Source organism: Alligator mississippiensis, chromosome 1 (assembly GCF_030867095.1).
Source record: "Alligator mississippiensis isolate rAllMis1 chromosome 1, rAllMis1, whole genome shotgun sequence".
NCBI lineage: Eukaryota > Metazoa > Chordata > Crocodylia > Alligatoridae > Alligator > Alligator mississippiensis.
In genome coordinates, this window is record NC_081824.1 from 167,702,937 (window position 1) to 167,721,027 (window position 18,091).

The following is an 18,091-nucleotide window of genomic DNA, read 5'->3' on the forward strand; positions in this document are numbered from 1 at the left end:
AAGGGATGTTAGAAACCATTATGGTTATGCTATAATGTTCTGTGGATGACCTATGTATGTATTAGTGCATGTGCAGTAACAACTTTAAGAAGTGCTTTAATTTGTGTTTTCTTAATACGTTAGAAAATAACTCCCGCCAAAACCAAATGTGTGGTTATTGATATATACCTGTGTTCTAGTTAGAGCTGTCAACACTTACCTACACCTACTAACTACAGTTCTTTCCTCTTTTTACCTCAAAAGTTACGGATAAATTAAGTGAAAGAGAGCATGTTTTATGTTTTACATGGTAAGAACCTGAAAACACAAATGAAGTAAACCCACAGATTTCATAATGAAAGTGACTGTAACACCTAAAGCCACACTACTGTAACATAAGAGATTTTTTTGCAACTCTCACAAGTACTTATAAATAGATAAGTTTCAATCAACGAGTAGCTTATTCAAGCATGGGCTCAAATATAGTAGTGGCATTCATTAGACAAACATCTCTACTAATCCCTGAGCTGCACTAATAAAAGAGTAATCCTTTATAGGCTGAAAGTAGTGCTAAAGTACTTTTAGCTATTAACATCTTTCAAAAATCAAGGGCAGATCATAATTGTGGCTGTATTTGGTTTTTCAACAAGTTATTTTAAAATGATGATAATCCCAACATTGTGTTGTCTAAGAGTTCTTTCACCCTTGGGAACTCTGTGTTATATCCTATTTATTAATTGTTTTTCCTCCTATTTTTTTAACTCCCTAGTTATTTAAGCTAATTAAAAGAGATGTGTGTAAAAATATGATTTATTCCTCCTTTGTAATTCATTTCTTTCACTTTTTTGATTCTGAGAAAGAAATTTGTAACATCACAAACCAGACTGATGTCACAAACACCAGATTCAGACTTAATTGCTGGAGGAGTCAGAGGAACCTGGGTATGGAGCTCTTATTCAGTCAAATGGGGACATGCTAGTGTAAATCATGGTGGTATTGCAGATTTAAACTACTGTTGATTCAGATCAAAGTTTAGCCTACATATCAGTAATAACAGCAGGATGAATTGAGTTCACAAAATGTATATAATTATATTGTTTTGTGCATAAAATTAAATTTTATTCTTCAAGTTTGCCTGAGTGTAAGAGTCCCTTTGCAGTTCCAAATTTATCTGACCTGAATGTAACTAATTGCTTTTCTTTGCACCCCCTAAGAATCTTTAACTCAACAATGACGTCAAGTATTCTTTCCTCTCCCTTATTTCTATTTATTTTAAACCCCAGTGATGTGTAAGTCAAGTACACCATCCCTTGGCCAAAACCCAACATAATGATCTATGCAAAGGAATACCAGCCAAGAGCCATGAAATGGAAAACCAGTATTAGCTTTGTTGCAGTTTTTAAATAAAACTGCATGTTAGCTTGTTAGGGAGATCACTACCAAAGGAAACACATATAAGTGCACTAAGTGCTTTTTCAAAGTTAACCCTTGGAATGCTGCCATTTTCCAAAGTGCCCATACCCAAATTAATCCCATGTTCTTTCCACTTTAAATGTGATGACTACTCAAAGGGCCTTTTGCTTTCTTGTTTTCTTCCTCTTGTCCTCCACATGTACGTAGATACTTCTCCTACACGTTGAGATAATCACTTTCTCAACTTTGCTGTGGGTCATGTTCTCTTTTTACCATCTCCATCACTAAATCTGCCTCAACAGCAGCCCTTCCCACTCATTTTTGCCAGGCCTTTCCATGGTCCATTGATTAGCCTACTTGAGGAGTGCTCACCCCTGGCCCTCAGCACCACATAATCTGGTCTGCAGGACTCTCCATAGGTCTTTAAGAAGCCCTGCACGCCATGATCCTGCATGCTAGATTGGGCATGCGGGGCAACTTGGGGCCTGATATGGCATGTGGAGCCAGGCAGAGGTAGTGTGGGATGCCAGAGCCTGATCCCAACACATGGGTCCAATCTGGTCTGTGGATTGGCCCTGTGCCACTCATCTGCCCCAGGGTGCCAAAAGCTTGAGCAGCCCTGGCTTACTCTGTTTGTTGATGTTGCCCTCTATATTATTCTAAAAGTTAATTGCGCCCACTCACAAGCCTGCCAGAAATGTTCCCTGTAGGAAGGATGCCAGAAGGCTTAGAAAAACTTGGGACAAGCCAAGTACTGTGTAAGTGGACCAGGGACACTGAGTGGATTTAGAAGAGAAAGACAGCCTGCAACAATTTAAGGCCCTGAGTTCCTCCATAGGGTAGAGGAAAGGTCCTGTAGTTTACAACACTTCAGCCAAGTCATTCAGAGGTGACAAGCATGTCTAGTGGAAAAAGGAATGTTTTGTAAGAGCCTACCAACAAGTTGAGATCCTGGAGCCCCGGGAATGTGAAGGTCCTTGTGAAGGCCCTGAACCAAACAGAGAAACTCAGAGCTTTTGACTGAAAAAATGGAAGGATTTTGCTTTGGTCCTCTGCTCAAGGCATCAAATTACCTAGTTAAACTACCCACTTCCATCCTGGGGGTAACTAAGGTACAGATGCTTCTGGACAGCTGAGGTAAGCCGCACCTTGGCAGAAGAGGGAAGATTAGCAAAACTGAACTGTAATGGTTGCATTCCAACATACTGTATGACTTTCAGCAGCCATCTGGTCTGAGTAATCCTGTATGATTGGGCAGACTCCAGCCATACCTAGAATGTTTTAATTTGTTGTATTTATAGCAGGCACCATTGCACTGCTCAGGTTCTGCTATTGTCAACGCTATCACCGCCTGTTTTTAGAGCCATGTAATTTGACTGTAAATATTAGTGCTGGCCTAAAACTTGGTGTAGTGAACTTGGTCTCAACTGATCACACATTTGTATCTACCAGAAGATAGGTAAACCAGGAGTGGTTAGTAAGCTCTGCATATTGTTCCAACTGGACAAGATTTGTACTTGTATGCTGCAACTACATAATGAATTTACTTAAGCAATGAGGGCCAACATACTAGCTTTTTCCAAGCCCCATGCCTTGATCACCTGATCAGGGCATGGAGCTGGGACCTGCCCCTGACCAGGAAAGTTGCCATCTCCCACCCTGCATGCAGGTCAGAGGCTGGGGACCCTGTTGCCTGCTCAGCTCTGTGAGCACAGAACTCGGTGGGGAACAGGCTGGGAAGATAAGGCCACCGAGCTGGCGCTTGGAGATAAACTTCTCCTAGTGTTGATCCCACAACCACGGAGCTGGCGCTGGGAGATGAGGATCTCCCAGCTCCCCAATCACAATCTCTGAGTGGGGGGGCTTGGAGCTCCCTGCTGCTGGGGCAGGAAGACATAGTCGTCACCCAGGCTCTGGTTGCAGAACCTGTTCTGGCAGCAAGCAGCTCCCGGGGGCAGGGAGCAATCTCCCACCCCTTGGTGGATGGCTGACTGGGAGCAGATTTGTTCCTGGTCAAGTGTCTACATGAGCGCTGCTGCATCATTACTAATCAAAAGTAAATTTGCTGCTTGCATTTGCAGGTAGCAAATTTATTTGCAATTAGCAAGGTTTACTGCATAGTAAGCATGTACACATGTAGACACACATGCTTACTTCACAGTAAACTACGCTACTGTGGAGTTAAGCATCTCATGTAGACGTGCCCAGTGAATAGCAGTAAACCAGACTGGAGGTGACAGATGCATGGATTACTGTGGACCCATCTTCTCCCAGGCATGAGCTTTTAGCAAGCCTGAGATAAAGGTAGGCATTTTGAGATACAGCTACTCTGATCATCCAAGTTTAGCATGGAGTTCAGCTTAGCTGATTTATGCTTGACAAAACAAAAAGGAAATAATTTTGTATTCAGAATAGTGTACTTTGTTTTGGAAAGATGATGGTATCAGTCTACAAATTAGGTTACTCCAGCTAGTTTTTCCAATGCCTTTTTGCAAATGCTTTTAGCATCTGCCTTGGGACACCAATTCTCCACAACCACGTTACTTGTCATCTGATTGTTTAGGTGAGCCTCTAAAGATGTCATAGCCATGCATAGCTGGGACCTCATCACTGGAAAAAACAAAAGCACTTTGCACCTTTTCTGCTGAATAAGAGGAAAAAGTCCACAAAGGTGAAAGGACACAAAAGTGAGTAGAAGTAGGAGATAGAGAAGCTAGAGGAGAAAATAACCCAAAGGCTAGGGACAGAAATTACAAGCTGGTATAAATGATCAGAAACCAGTTCAAATCTGTAACACAACAGGGGCACATCCAGATAAGCCCATACGTGCCTCCTGCCACATCTCAAAGCAGTTTGAGATGCGGCAAGAGGCACAATGGGAACAAAAAAATGTTCTCCACGCTACATATTTGCAGCACGGGTTCAAAATTTGACACCTGGATATCCAGGTATAAAAAAAAAACAAACCCTTGGACAAAGTGGGGCAGGGCATGGTCCAGGACCTGGACCATGGTCCAGGCTCAGGTCCAGGACCTGAAGCAACCAAAGGCTTGGGTCCTCCAAAGAGATGCTCTGGTAGCCGGCAGGTGGCAGCAGGTCATAGCCAGGCAGCAGTCCCCACTGCCAGACTGCTGCAGTGGGTAGAAGGTATAGGGAACTCTAGGGCTCCTGCAGCAGTCCAACTGGCACAAGGGGCAGTGTCCCCGGGTACCTATTGTCTGGGCCCCAGAAGCTCCTGTCTATCTAAACTTCCAGTTAACATGGGCCTCAAGGCCCACCCATCTAACTAATAGCCCCCACTGTGTGGGACCAAAGGGTGAAAGATGCAACTAATTTTTTTTTTTTGAGGGGGGTGGGGGCACAACTAAGGACAAAGCAAGATAGGAGTGATGTGGGAGTTAAAGGGTCAAAATGTAAAATAAAAAGGGCTCCAGAGGAGGACAATGAGCAGAGCCCCCCCCGCTGCACCCACTATCCTCAAAGGCATTCAAGGAGCTGGTTGATGCCACCCATTGGTGCTTTGCCCAGAAACGTGCACAAGTGAGTGAGAGGAATGCAGCCCTGCAGTCCCTGGGCACCTTCCCGGCCAGAGCCTCCTTCCTGGTTATGTACAGGGCCCACTTGGCCAGGGCCCCCCAGAAGCTCCTGCCTATTTATCTTCCAGTGGACATGGACTTAAGGCCCACCCAGTTAACTAACAGCCCCCACTGTGTGAGGCTAAAGAGTGAAACATACAACTAATATATATATTATATATATATAATATATTTATAGATCTATAAATATATATAATATATTTTGGACAACTAAGGAAAAAAAAAGGGTAGGAGTGATGTAGGGGTCAAAATGTGAAAATAAGGGCTCCAGAGGGGGACACTGAGCAGAGGCCCCCAGGCTGTACCCACCAGTCCTCAAAGGCATCCAAGGACTCAGTGGATACCACCCACTGGTGCTCTGCCCGGAAACGTGCATGGATGAGTAGAGAGGAATGAGGCCCCAAAGCCCCCGGGCACCCTCCCGGCCGGAGCCTCTTTCCTGGTTATGTACAGGGCCCACTTGACCAGGACTCCCCAGAAGTTCCTGAGAGCAAGTAGCCCTGAGCTACTTGCCAGGGCAGGTTTTTATACTGTTGGGGCCAGATCCGGGAGGCACTGGGCAGGGTTATTTTGCCCCAAGTGGCACAACTTGCCCCACACCAAATGTATATCTGGGCACTTGTGCTGAGGCAAAAATCCCTGGCTCATATTTGTGCCGCTCCTATTTGAGCTGCTACAAGCACACATACCTGCATGTGTGGACATGCCCCAGAAGTTCACTGCACATAAACCACTTTTAAAATGGCTCAAACAAACCTGGATGGATATAGTATCAGACTTCACTGATTTAAGCTAAATCTGTTTTTTTTTTAACTTCCGTTCCAGATTCTCTCCAGAATGATTCAAGTTGACTCTCAGTCCCCCAGCATCCCAGGATGCTTTGCACCTCCCCCTTTGCAGCTTGGGCAAACTAGCCTTGGGCCAAACTGTCTGCTCCAACTGAACAGGAAGGCATCCTCTAACACCCACCCCACAAGTTTTCACTTACATGAGTAATGTTACTGGCTTTCATAGCTTCTGCTTGCCTGAGGTTAGTTACTTCTGTGCATATAGACTTGTCAGAATGGGCACTGGGAAGAATCTTAACAGAATCAGGAGAGTGTCTACTTTTGAATATAGCCTGGCAGGCCATAAATATGCTTTATGACTTTAGACATGTCTGTTCTTTGTGAATGTGTCAGACTAGTTTTTCTGAAATAGGATCAGATCTTTAAAGCTCTATTCAGCCAAGAAACCCGTGTTCAAATAACCTTAAATGTAGGACAAATATATAGTCTTTTTGTCTCAGACCAAAACAGCTACCAACTACACCCCTCAAACATGGAAGTTGCTGAATTTTAGCCGATTTTGGATTTTAAACTTAATTGCAGAACAACAAGGAAGTTTTTTTACATCCCTGCCTGCCATCTGACACCTCCAGGGAAGGATGTCTACCTGATCAACACATCAAAGAACTACTCAGCACAGCTCACAAAAACACTCTCATGGACCCAGAGGGGCAACCTTCCATCTTCAGCTCCCTCTGTGCAAAAATGAAGTTTATTTCCTATCTATGGGGACTTTTTACCATCTTGTACCATCTATACTTTTCCCACAGCCTGACAAAGGGACTTTCATCCCAAAACCTTGCAGAAAAGGACACTTTTCTTGAGATTTTCCAGTTGGTCTAATAAAAGGTATCATTTTGGAAGCAAGAGTTCTAGTTTTTAATACATATGCACACAAACGTGCATGTGCACACACGGTTGGATTAGAATTTTGAACACACGTCTGCTGTCTCCCCCATTTTTGCCTTTTTCCACTTTGCAAACTAGTGTGTGTGTGAGGGGACTGAGAATGTGACTTTTTAATTTACTGCCTTATTTGTGCTTAGTCCTATCAGTGATCTTAGCACAGTGCTGGGAACAGTGCTTAACTGCAGCAGAGCAAGTACCAGGGCATAAATATTACCTTTGCATAAATCTCTCCTAAATATTGACCTGTTTGATATATTTCTGCCAGAGGATAAGCAGCTTTGTTAAAAGAATTCTCTGTGCATGTTTTGTCACCACCTCTGTGTCTATAGGCTCCTGTCTGGTATTTTCAGATTTGAAATGCTAGTTAAAGTAGGTTTGAAATGCTTTCCTGCCACTGTATTACTCCCCCAACTTTACTTGCATTAAAAATTCAGTTAGCATTTTCAGACTTTTATTTTTCCCACTGCAGGTTGTTGCTCCTTATGTTGAGGTCATCCTCCCAAGAGATGATGTCACGAGGCATGCAAAGGACAGCTGAAGGCCTTCCCATAAATCCATTCTATGTGGCTCGCTGGCCCTTACACACTATGCATACAGGGACAGACCAGCAGCTATAGGTAAGTGCTGCCTTGTGCCAGGAAATAACCACAGGTGCTTCTGCCTATGCCACCACTTCCTTTTCTCCCCCGGCCTCCAGGAGGGCATGTGCCTCTTCCTGAGTAGACCTGTAGGAGAGGTCAGTGCCTTTTTGCTATGGCTTCTTAACCTAGGAGTATGCAAAGTGGTGATACCCTGATACCCTGTTTCTCCTGCTTCCCTATCAGAGGTGGGGGGGAGGGGGTTGATTTCTGGTCCTGACAGCAGAGAGGTATTTCCATTAGTCTTGCTACTCCTTTGTCTCCCTTAACCAATGCCACTACAATAACTTCCCTCTTACATCTCGCCTTCTGCCACCTTGTTCCCAGAGTGCTTGTTAAAGTACTGCAGACTCCTCCAGCGCAATTACAGTGGAAGCATGCTCCTAGGACTGCTCCCATCTCCCACTCCCCTCCCACCTCTCCTTTAAGAAAAGCTAGCCCAGCACAGAGTAGGTACAGAAGAGAAGACAGCATAAACACTGTCTTTTCCGCTAGGGAGGGTGGCATGAGAGAAAGAGGGGAAATGATGATCTTCCCTTCTGGCTCTGGCCTGGTTCCTCTCCCTGTCATTTGACCCCCAACCCTGCAAGGTGTTTCAGAAAGTCACAGGCCAAGGAAGGGAGATGGCTTTGCCAAGATATCCAATCCTTTCCTTTCCCATTCCATAAATGAAAGAGGATGGGAAGAGCTTCATGCTACTAATATTAGTCAGATGACTGAGTCCTGTGTCCTGAAGATGGGATACATTTGGCCTTACCTATTTGATCTTGCCAAGGCTATGCTGAAATGTAACATAGCTATGTTTTTATTTAAGTGGATAGGGGAAGCAACTAGAGGCCGCAGACCAATATCAAGGCCCCATTCCGCTAGGCCATGTACACAGACATCATAAAATAGACCCTGCCTCAGAGACATATTTACAGTAATGCCCACTACATCCTGAGCACTTTCCACACACTTGAGGAGAGCTTCTGGTTCAAGAAAACCATATCCAAGGATAGTCAACAAGCCAGAGACAAAGAGAGGAGCAGGAATTTCAATGTGGAATAACAACAACGTACATACGAGCTCGCCTGATTCACTGCAAGTGGGCGCAGCAGACCTAAGTTAAGAGGTACTTAACTGTGAGTGAGCAAGTGAGCTCAGGGTGGGTGTTTCCTACCTAGGGAGACATATGAAACAGGACCCAGGTGTCTATGTGGGAGGCTGACAAACAGGAAAAAGGCTTGTGGCAGTGGCTGACCTACAGTCAGGTTGAAGCTCAACACCACAGCAATAATTAGACAGGGTCAAAGTTGCACAGAGCCTTGAAGATACTTGCAGTCTAAACCCAGACAGTGGGCGGGGAGAAACAGGAAGGGTGTGAGGACCAGGGAACCGTAAGATCAAATTGGCTGCCAAAGCAGCAGTCACTAAAGGCTCCCTCAGAACAAGCATTTGCATTTTTTTGTTTGTATAATTATCTTAACAGTTACCTATGTATAGCTGTGTTTTCTGTGCTGTGCTGTAACATTTAGTATACAACAAGCATTGGATCTGAGACCACGTAAGTCTGTTGTAGTTGTACAGGATGTAAATAACTGTCACTTTGACTATTCCTGTTTTTGACATCCTGTTATAATTGCATGTGTGGAATTTGTTGGGGCTTCTGCTGTTCAGTCCGCCTGTGCCCCATGTCAGTTAGACTCTGCCCATAAAGCGCTTAGTAAGTTCAATTCTGCCCAACATGCTCCAACACCAGTAAGGCCTTAGTACTGCAGGAGTCTTCTGTCCAAGAGATCTATCACCAGGAATTTAACAACTGCCAGGCTCTCTTTATGCATGAACAGCAAATGAAGCTGCCGTTATTTGTGTTGTCATGATGCTCTGGAACCCTCTTGTAGTTTGGAGCCTACTATTAGGGTGGTCACTGATGCATCCCCTGAATACTGGACATCCCCTTGGTGAGGGGCAGGACCACTAGCCCCCTTGGCCAATCAGAAGTGAGGGGCAGGACCACCACTGGCTCCTGAGCCAATCAGCAGCGAGGGCTAGGGTCAATCAGCAGCAAGGGGTGGGGCTACCACAAAAGGGCCACCTCCTCCTCCCCTGGCTGACTGGCTGGAACCCTGCTCCTCCTGGCTGTGTGTTGCCCTACCTCTAGGCACAGCCAATAGAATCACAAAGACAAATGATTGACATGTATTTCCACCAATGAACTGAAAAACAGGACTTTTTGCAGTCTGTTCCTCATTCAGAAACAGACAGGGGACAAAGGATTTAAAAACAAGATGGTCTGGTATAAAACAGGACCAATGGCCACTCTACCTCCTACACAAGGCGAGTCCCCATCGCTGAAAGCAGTTCCTTCTCCCTGCACTGATTGGAATGTAGTTGTAATGTTGAACCATTAAGATAAGCAACAGATGCTTTCTTGGGTTCTGTTTGACATCTGGCATAAATACTGATCAAGCCATTTGAAAGGTGTTGTGCAGTAAGCACCAACCCTCCCTTCAGCTGCCTTGCGAGCTAAGCACTCTCAACAGCATTTGCATGTTTTCAGTTTAACTGACCTTCATGCACAACTTATTTTTGTGCACAGGGTATTTTTAAGATGAGTCCATGGGAACTCCTAAATATTTCACTCGTATGACTGGAAGAAACACTTGAGACTGTTTGCTACCAGTTGAGGATTCTGGGAAAGTCCCCAAGTGTCATTTTCAATTTTAAAGAGAGCTTTCTAAATGTAGAAAGCCTGAGCCTATGTGTTGCATCTGTTGCCAAAAGACTAAGAGAGGGAGTCATGTCAGGGCTCACTGAAGCCCACTCTTTCTTTTAGGGGAAAATTATATAGGTACATGCCCAGGTGCAGAAACAATGGCAGATACACATTCATACAAATTAGTCATAATTACTGATATGGTCATGAGTTGTACAATGTTCCTGCGCAAGAGGATCATGGTGTCTATTGGGCCCACCTTTATTGCTGCGTGGGGGATACTCATAGTGCCAGTCCGCGCGCAGAAGTGAAAACAACCACACATGTAGACGGGAAGGAGGAGAGAGAGCCTTGGTTTCAATGTGCTGGTACATGGGCTGGGTTGTTAGGGGCTGTAAACTGGGCCAGCAATAAGGGACACTCGATTTGCTTCCTCCATGGAACAATGGGGTGCAGTGGGGGAGGGAGATAAATGTAGTCTTTCTTAGATAGGATTGCAGGGGGCAGCCCCATCTCATAGAGAGAATGGCAAATGAGTGGTGAAAGGAGACCACAGGACAAGGGACAATGAGATCACATCCCTTGGAGGCTCTGGCTACAGCATATTTTGTAACTACGAGTTCTCTGTATTTAAGTGACACATTCTTTTTCCTTCATGAAATGTTTCTTGGGCTCCTCAGTACTGAGTCACACGGTATATTTAAAGATAACCATTTAATGGTGCTAAATTCCTATACTGCTGTGTTTATCATGAATCATGACCTTATATAACATATGCCCAGTGGGAAGGGTGGAGTCAGCTTGGCACAAACAGTCCCATGCCAGATGCAGAATGTACAATTAAGACATTTAATTTACACAGGCACAAGGAAAAACCCATAGGATCAAGGCCTCAGATCAGGCAGAATGCAGGATCAAATATCTCTTTTTACTGTCTTGATTCATGTTTCCCAGAATGCCTGACTCTTAAAGGAGCTTTTCCATTTTCAAGGGACTCATGTCTAGGCACGGGTGGTCAAATTCCAGGTGTATCCTTTGTGTATGTCATTAACACTTTAATAGAGCTACTTAAACTTGATCAGTTTATATTATAGAGCAAGAGAAATCAGTGAATGAAAGGAACCTGGTAGATGCACTATCTGGATTGCTGTAAAGCTTTAGAGACGGGAGCTCACAAACCTTCTCTTGAAACACGTATTTAAATATAAGCAATACCATGTGGTGTAATTATTAGATGGAGGATGGATCCATCCAAAGGAAATAGTGGTGACTATCTAACTGAGGGAGGCCTGCCAACTGAGTACTAAAGAGGCATGGTGCGGGGTCTGAAGGTAATTAATAATGATCTACAAGACTGAATAAACAGCATGTGACTGCAGCTGTAGGTTAGGGAAAGGCCAGTTGAGATAAGTGAAGGTTAACAGGAAAAAGCCTTTTTTTCACCAAAAGCTGTTCACACCCCTTTCTATTCCATATAGGAAGGATGTTTTCATTATGTCAGGCCCCAGCCGCAAGGCTGGGGCCTTGGTCTGACAGCATGGTTGCTTATCTCCACCTGCCACCCTATGGCTAGCCACCCAGGCTGGTCAAACTAATGTGAAGCTTCCAGCAGGACCTAACCTTCTTCCCATTCCCTGTCTCTGGAGTGCCGGCTCAGGTCAGCTGACCTTCCACTTCCCCCCATATAAAGCCCTGACCCAAAACAGGAACTGTCCAGGCAATAGGGTTCAACAGCTAGACCGCTTGCTGTTCCCTCCAGTTTGTGCTCCAGCTCTGCTCCTGCTTGATCACTTGGCTTCTCAGCCTGGCTTGCTCTCTGACTTCGCTGTCTGGCTGATGTCCTAGCTTTCTCACTCAGCTTGTTCCTGGACCCTGGTCCTGGACTGACCTCCTGGCTTCCTGATCAGGCTTCTGTTTGCACCTCCTAACCACAGTTTGCACCTTGACCCCTGACTAGACCCTGACCTGGCTGCCTGCAACCTAGAGTAACACATTATCCCCCAAGCAATATTATGTTTTTTCTACCTGCCATCATCTTTGGGGAGTAATGACATAGAAGAAAGGTTTGCAATGGTTTTAATGTCAAGAAAAGAGATAAGGATCAGAAAGAGGAGAAAGCATGGGGGAGGAAAGTGAGGAAACAGAAGAAAACATAAGAAAAGGGGAAAGAAAACAGTTTGATTAATATGGAAGAAAGGAGGAGGTAAAGGGGTCAAATGAAAGAAGTTAAATATTTAAACCTTTCAATTGTATAGAGAGGCCCTCATCACTACCCCAGTTATCAGCAAGCATATATATTGACAAGAGGCTAAATTAAACATTTTGGTATTTATGCTACTGCAATTAATTTGTATTTTTTTCCTGACAGAAGAGAGAAAATTAAAGGGTGGGAAGTGAGTAAGCACAGTCCCAGAAGGTATGGGAGAGTAAAAGGATCCTTTAATCTACTACTTATCTGGCCAGAGGATGAGCATTATATTAGTAGTCATATTTTTCCTGTCAAAAAACATATCCCCATCCTCCCTGCTTGCGAGTTTTGAGGCTCTTAAACAAAGCCCTGTGAAGCTGGTGGCTGTTAAGACTCTAACATAAGGGAATGAGAAATATAAAAGTGAATGCTGGGGTTTTAAAAATCTTAAGCCCTTTCCTTACAAATCTAGCCTTGAGAAAATAATAAATTAAAATAAACCCACATTTACAGATCACTGGTGAGGACAGGATAAAGCCTCGGGCTCCATTTGTGCAGCATAATAATAAAGGGGGATGTCTTCACTCTCTACCATACTAAGGGTAAACTGAATGCTTAAGTTTTGGGTATAGTCTCCACCCCAAAATAATCATCCCATGGCTCTTTCCCCCCAAATCCTTAGGCTGAACTTGGTATGATTATGGCAGCAAAGGATTTCTAACATGGGTGTGGGTTGCAACGAAACAAAAAAAAAAAATCTTGTAAATCTGCCCTTAAATTCTCAGAACTTAATAGCCAAAGTCTCTCAGTTTTGTGTTTGAAATTAGTCTTTAAAATAGCCAGAATCAAGATGCTATGCTTGCTGTATACAAATTCTTGACCCCCACTCCTGCCCAAAAATGGAATAGATACAGCCGAGGTAAGCAAAATAATATATTAAATGCAACCAACATTTTAACAATTAATTAGCAGTTCTGAGATGGACAGCTTTGAGATTTTCTATTCCCTGATTTTTCAACTTATGTGCATATGTGTAATATGCTTGTAAAATGGGTCGTGTCCACCACTTGTCCACGCAAGATAATAGTTTGCCATTGCAACCAAGTAACAGAATTGCTCTACTTACCTTAAATAGGAAAGATTATACATTGGTTCAGAAAATCCCAATCCAGCCCTGCTATAAAAACCTCTATTGGAAATTGTTAAATGAGCACTACTTACATATACAATTTCCACTTTCACATGCATTCAGAATTATGTACGCAGCTGTCTAACTAAACACAAATATACTCTCAGTTTTTAAGATAATATTGCCCTTTTGGTATGATCCAGTAAAATGACTTAATATACTTAGTGTGAAGAAATAATCAGAAAGGCTGTGCCCACATGAGCGCGGATGTTTGTTTCCCCAGCAGCAAGTAGTAGTGACACCTTATGCCACTGCTGCTTGCCCCTGGGGAACACCCATGCCACGCACCCTCTTGCACGCAGCAGGTTACCCTGGGTAAGGTAGGAGAGGTTGGGCCAGCAACTGTGTGGGCCCCAGCAGCCTTACCTGGGGTCCTGGGGGCCTCGGGGAGCTGCCGCCACAGGGCTCATGCAGCTGGGAGCCTGGCTGGCAGCTGGAGTATGGCTCCAGCCAGCCAGGCTTCAGTTTTGGGTGATGCAAGCTGCCGCCACATGTGCCACTCTGCTTTTTTTTGGCATGTTTTTTTTTTACACCAGGATCTCCCAGGGTCAACTCCACCCCACCCCGTGATGCAAGGTAGCAGTACAGGGAACGCTTGCATGTGGTGTGTGGTGCTGCAGATGGGTCTGTGGTGTCACACACCACACTTCCATGCTCACCTGGATGTGGCCAAAGAGGGGAAAGTATAGGGTAGGGAAGAAAGAGAAGAAAACATAAGAAAGGGCAAAAGAAGAACAGTTTGAATAATATGGAAGACAGGACAAGGTAAAGGAGTAAAGTGAAAGGTGTTAAATAAATATTTTTAAAACCTTCAATTTTCCAGAAAGGCCTTCATCACTACCACAGTTATCAGCAAATATATTGGCAGAGGATTTAATGAAACAATTTGATACTTGTAATTACTGTGCGGACAGTAAAAGTAGAGTCAGCAAGGGACATACTCACAACACGGCCAGGGATATAGTCATATCTATAATAAAGTCAATAAAATAAAACCTCAACTGTGTATCCTTTGATGTTTTGCCTCCCTGAGCAACAAGAGGAAATGTACATTTTTAATGGAGCTTTTATAGTACTTGTACTCTTGGACATACTGACATGCAGTTTTTCATCTTTTTATCTGTAGTGGTTTTAGGACGTGTTGAATACATGAGATCTGCATTTTTCATATCAAGCCACACAGAGGCCTCTCCAGTTTTCTTTTGCCTGCTTACTGATTGTGAATAACTCAGCAAGGCCTGAATCATTTGATGGATGGCTAAGGACTCCTTTTCCTATAAATTCATCACCATAATAGAGGTAACCTGTAGCACTTGCATTAGCTGTTTTTACTTTTTCTTACCTGGAAGACTGAAGTTTTCCACAGAAGACCCTAAGTATTGGAACAAACTTCCTTCCCTTGCAGGAGAACTGGCCCCGCATGTTAAACATGCTGAGAAAATCCTGATTTGTGTCTGAGATGAGCCTGCATTTTTGCCTAGCCAGGATGAACTGTGGCAATTAAAAAAAACTGCCAAGGACGTCAACTAATAACAGCCATACCTTGCATTTTTATGGTAGATTTCAAAGTGCTTTACAAAAGAGAGAATGTTAGGCACAGAGGCTTAAAGATCTAATGTCTATGAAATCTATTAAATCAAACTCCCTTTCCCCGCTTCCATTCTGGAAATAGCTCAAGGCTGGAAGGCAGCACAGACAGAAGTTACAGAAGACACTGGTTTGAAATGTCTTCATCTTACCCATCATGCAATGAAGGGTCAGATTTTCACCTGATTGGCCATTTTTGAAGCGGTCTGCAGCTGTGCACCTGTGTCTGGTCATGACTATAAACTGCTTTCTGTTGTCAGGTCAGGTGAAAGTTGTCACTTCTTTCTGTGCCCTCTAATTCTCCTTTTACCTCTGTTTCTTTCTGTGCATTTAATTATTAACAGCTAAATACATGCTGTACTTTAAGCTTAAATGTTTTCTGCCTTGAGGAATGCTTTGGCAAACACTTTTCTAAGTGATTGCCTTGAATTAAGAATTAGGAATGCTATGCAGTAACACCATACGATACCTTCCATCATATGCTTGCAAACACCAGCTCGACCCAGCACCACCTACACCCAGTACTAGCCTGTAATGAGAGAACAAACCTACAGGTTGAGTTAGAGAGTAGAAGTTTAGATACTTGCATGGACTAGCACATGTCCCCAGTGATCCAGTCAGTCTGTACATGATTCCCCCTCTAGCCTAATGGAATACCAGTTTTTAGGGACACAGCACAAGAAAAGTCTCTTTTCCTAGGCATCTGTCTGGGAGGAGTATAGGACTTGAGGCATAGGTTTAATGAGTGTCTGTTTCTTTCCCTGTTAAATGTAGATGAGACTATTAATGCAAAATTGAAAACAACCAAACATATTTTTTCCACATTTTCTCCCGTAGTCTGAATCTAGTGGGAAAGATCAAGTCTTGAACCTCTGCTCTGAGAGGTGCTATCCATTCAGAGTTGATAGAAATGGTCAATTTGGAATACTATGTATATCTTTTATTTAAAATCCTTATTTTATAGCTGCTAAAATAATTACTGAGCATGTCTGGTTACTGCCACACTGGGTCAGGGCCTTCTAGGCAAAACGTCCTGCCCTGCCCTCCACACGTGTACGGAATTAGACCAAAATTCCTTCATCTTTCTCATTGCTTCTTCCCCTCCACCAATTATTTGGGCCAAAGTAAAATTATGTAGGATAAAGAATGTGAGTTTCATTGTCTTTCACTCTGCCTGACAAAACCGCTCTTTTTACATATCAGATATATCTCTATTATTTTTCTCGCAGGGAGAAAATCTACACATTGTTGGCAGCTTTTATTTCATTCAGAGATATCAGCAAAGGTACCTAAACATCCATGAACAGTCTGTGTGGCATGCTGTTATCCTGAACTAAAGCTTAAGCCCTGCATTTTTTTCTTTTAAACAGAAAATCTATCATTTATTTTACTGATATTCCTGGCAGGAGAAGGGAACAGACAGTTCTAGAAACTGCTTTAAAAAACACCTCATAGTTATATTGAGACCACAGTCTAAAGCTACCAATATAGGGCTCATTTAGAATCAGAATCATAGAAAAAGAGGGCTGGAAGGGACCTCAGGTCATCTAGTCCAACCCACTGCTCAAAGCAGGACCAGCCCCAGCTATATCATGCCAGCCCAACTATATCATCCCAGCATTTGTGCAAGGTACTTAGTGCACTCTATTGCCACTGGAGTCAATAGAAGTTAAAGGCATTCCTAGGAAGCTCTTAGGTCCTTATAGAATAAGGTCCAACTGAAAGTCATAGAAAATGACTAATTTGACTGCTTGTATTGAAACCTGTTGCATAAAGCTAATGCACAGAAGAAAAAGAATGCAACTTCGTAACAATTAGTCTGAAAAAAAGTGGCGTTTCAATATGCTCTGGGGAAAGAAACTACTGAACTTAACTGGAAGGGGGGTTTTTTGTGTTACCTTTTTTTTTCTTTACCCATGCAACCAATTTTTTTCTGAATTGGTCAAGTACATTCAGCAGAATGAGCATAATTTACATGCCAGGTCTAAAAGCTGAGATATTTTTCAGTTGCGAGGGGAAAAATACTTTTTTTTTTTTTTTTTACAGGAGGAAAAGTGTATTTTTTCCAGCCTTACATAACTCAGGAAACAGCTGGATATATTTTACTCAAACTTCTCAGAAAAATTTACTTTTCAAATGCGAACAAGCATGAAAAATTTCCACTCTAAAGAATAGAGTTTTCAGGCAGCTGAGGGCAGGGGCAAAAAAGGAAGTTACCACCCTAATTAATAGCATTCATAATATGAAAGGCCTGCAAGCTGAATGGAATACTTGGAGAAAAATGGTTATCATAATGACAATATAAAACACGAGCCCAAATAAAACACATGCCTTGTTTTTAGTAGGCAGAATGTAGAAAAAAAAGATTTTTCCAGGTTCATGGCTGTGACAGAGTAAATCCTCCTGGGTACACAGGGCGTTTTTAAATATGCAAGTGCCTTAGAGGTGCTTTAGTTCAAAAGTACACCACCACCGTTTTCTGTGCTCTGACACTCATTTTACCACTTAAACAACTGCACACGGCATAGCATGGTGCGCATCAGCTTGCGTGCAGAACAGACTCAATTAATCAAGTATGCTGTGAAGCAATGGATCTCTGGCATGTTACAGGTACGTGTATAAATGCCCACAAAATATGCTGGAAGTGTGGCATCGGGAACTTCACGGTGTAGAAGACTGCATCCTGCAATGCCACACTGTGTTCCCAAGAGTACATACTCTATGTCTCACAAGATTATGGCTCAGACCCTTGCAAGAGCAGTAGCAAGACTGTTAGTTCTGTACCGTAAGGAGTTCTGTATATAAGTTCCTGTAAATAAGTCTTTTTTCTATACATGGACGGATCTAGGATTCTGTAAAGAGTGAGGGTGCAGATGGTGAGGTGCATAATCACACATAAAGCAACGCACATTTTTCTCCAATCAAAAACTAGAACCTTTACCAATATGCTAGGGGCCTAGGGCTGTATTATTCAGTTTAAGATTGAAGCAAAAACAAATGTAACTTCACTGGAATAAATTAAAAAATCTGCAATGCTGTGAAATAAGAGCTTCACTGTCAGAGAGCA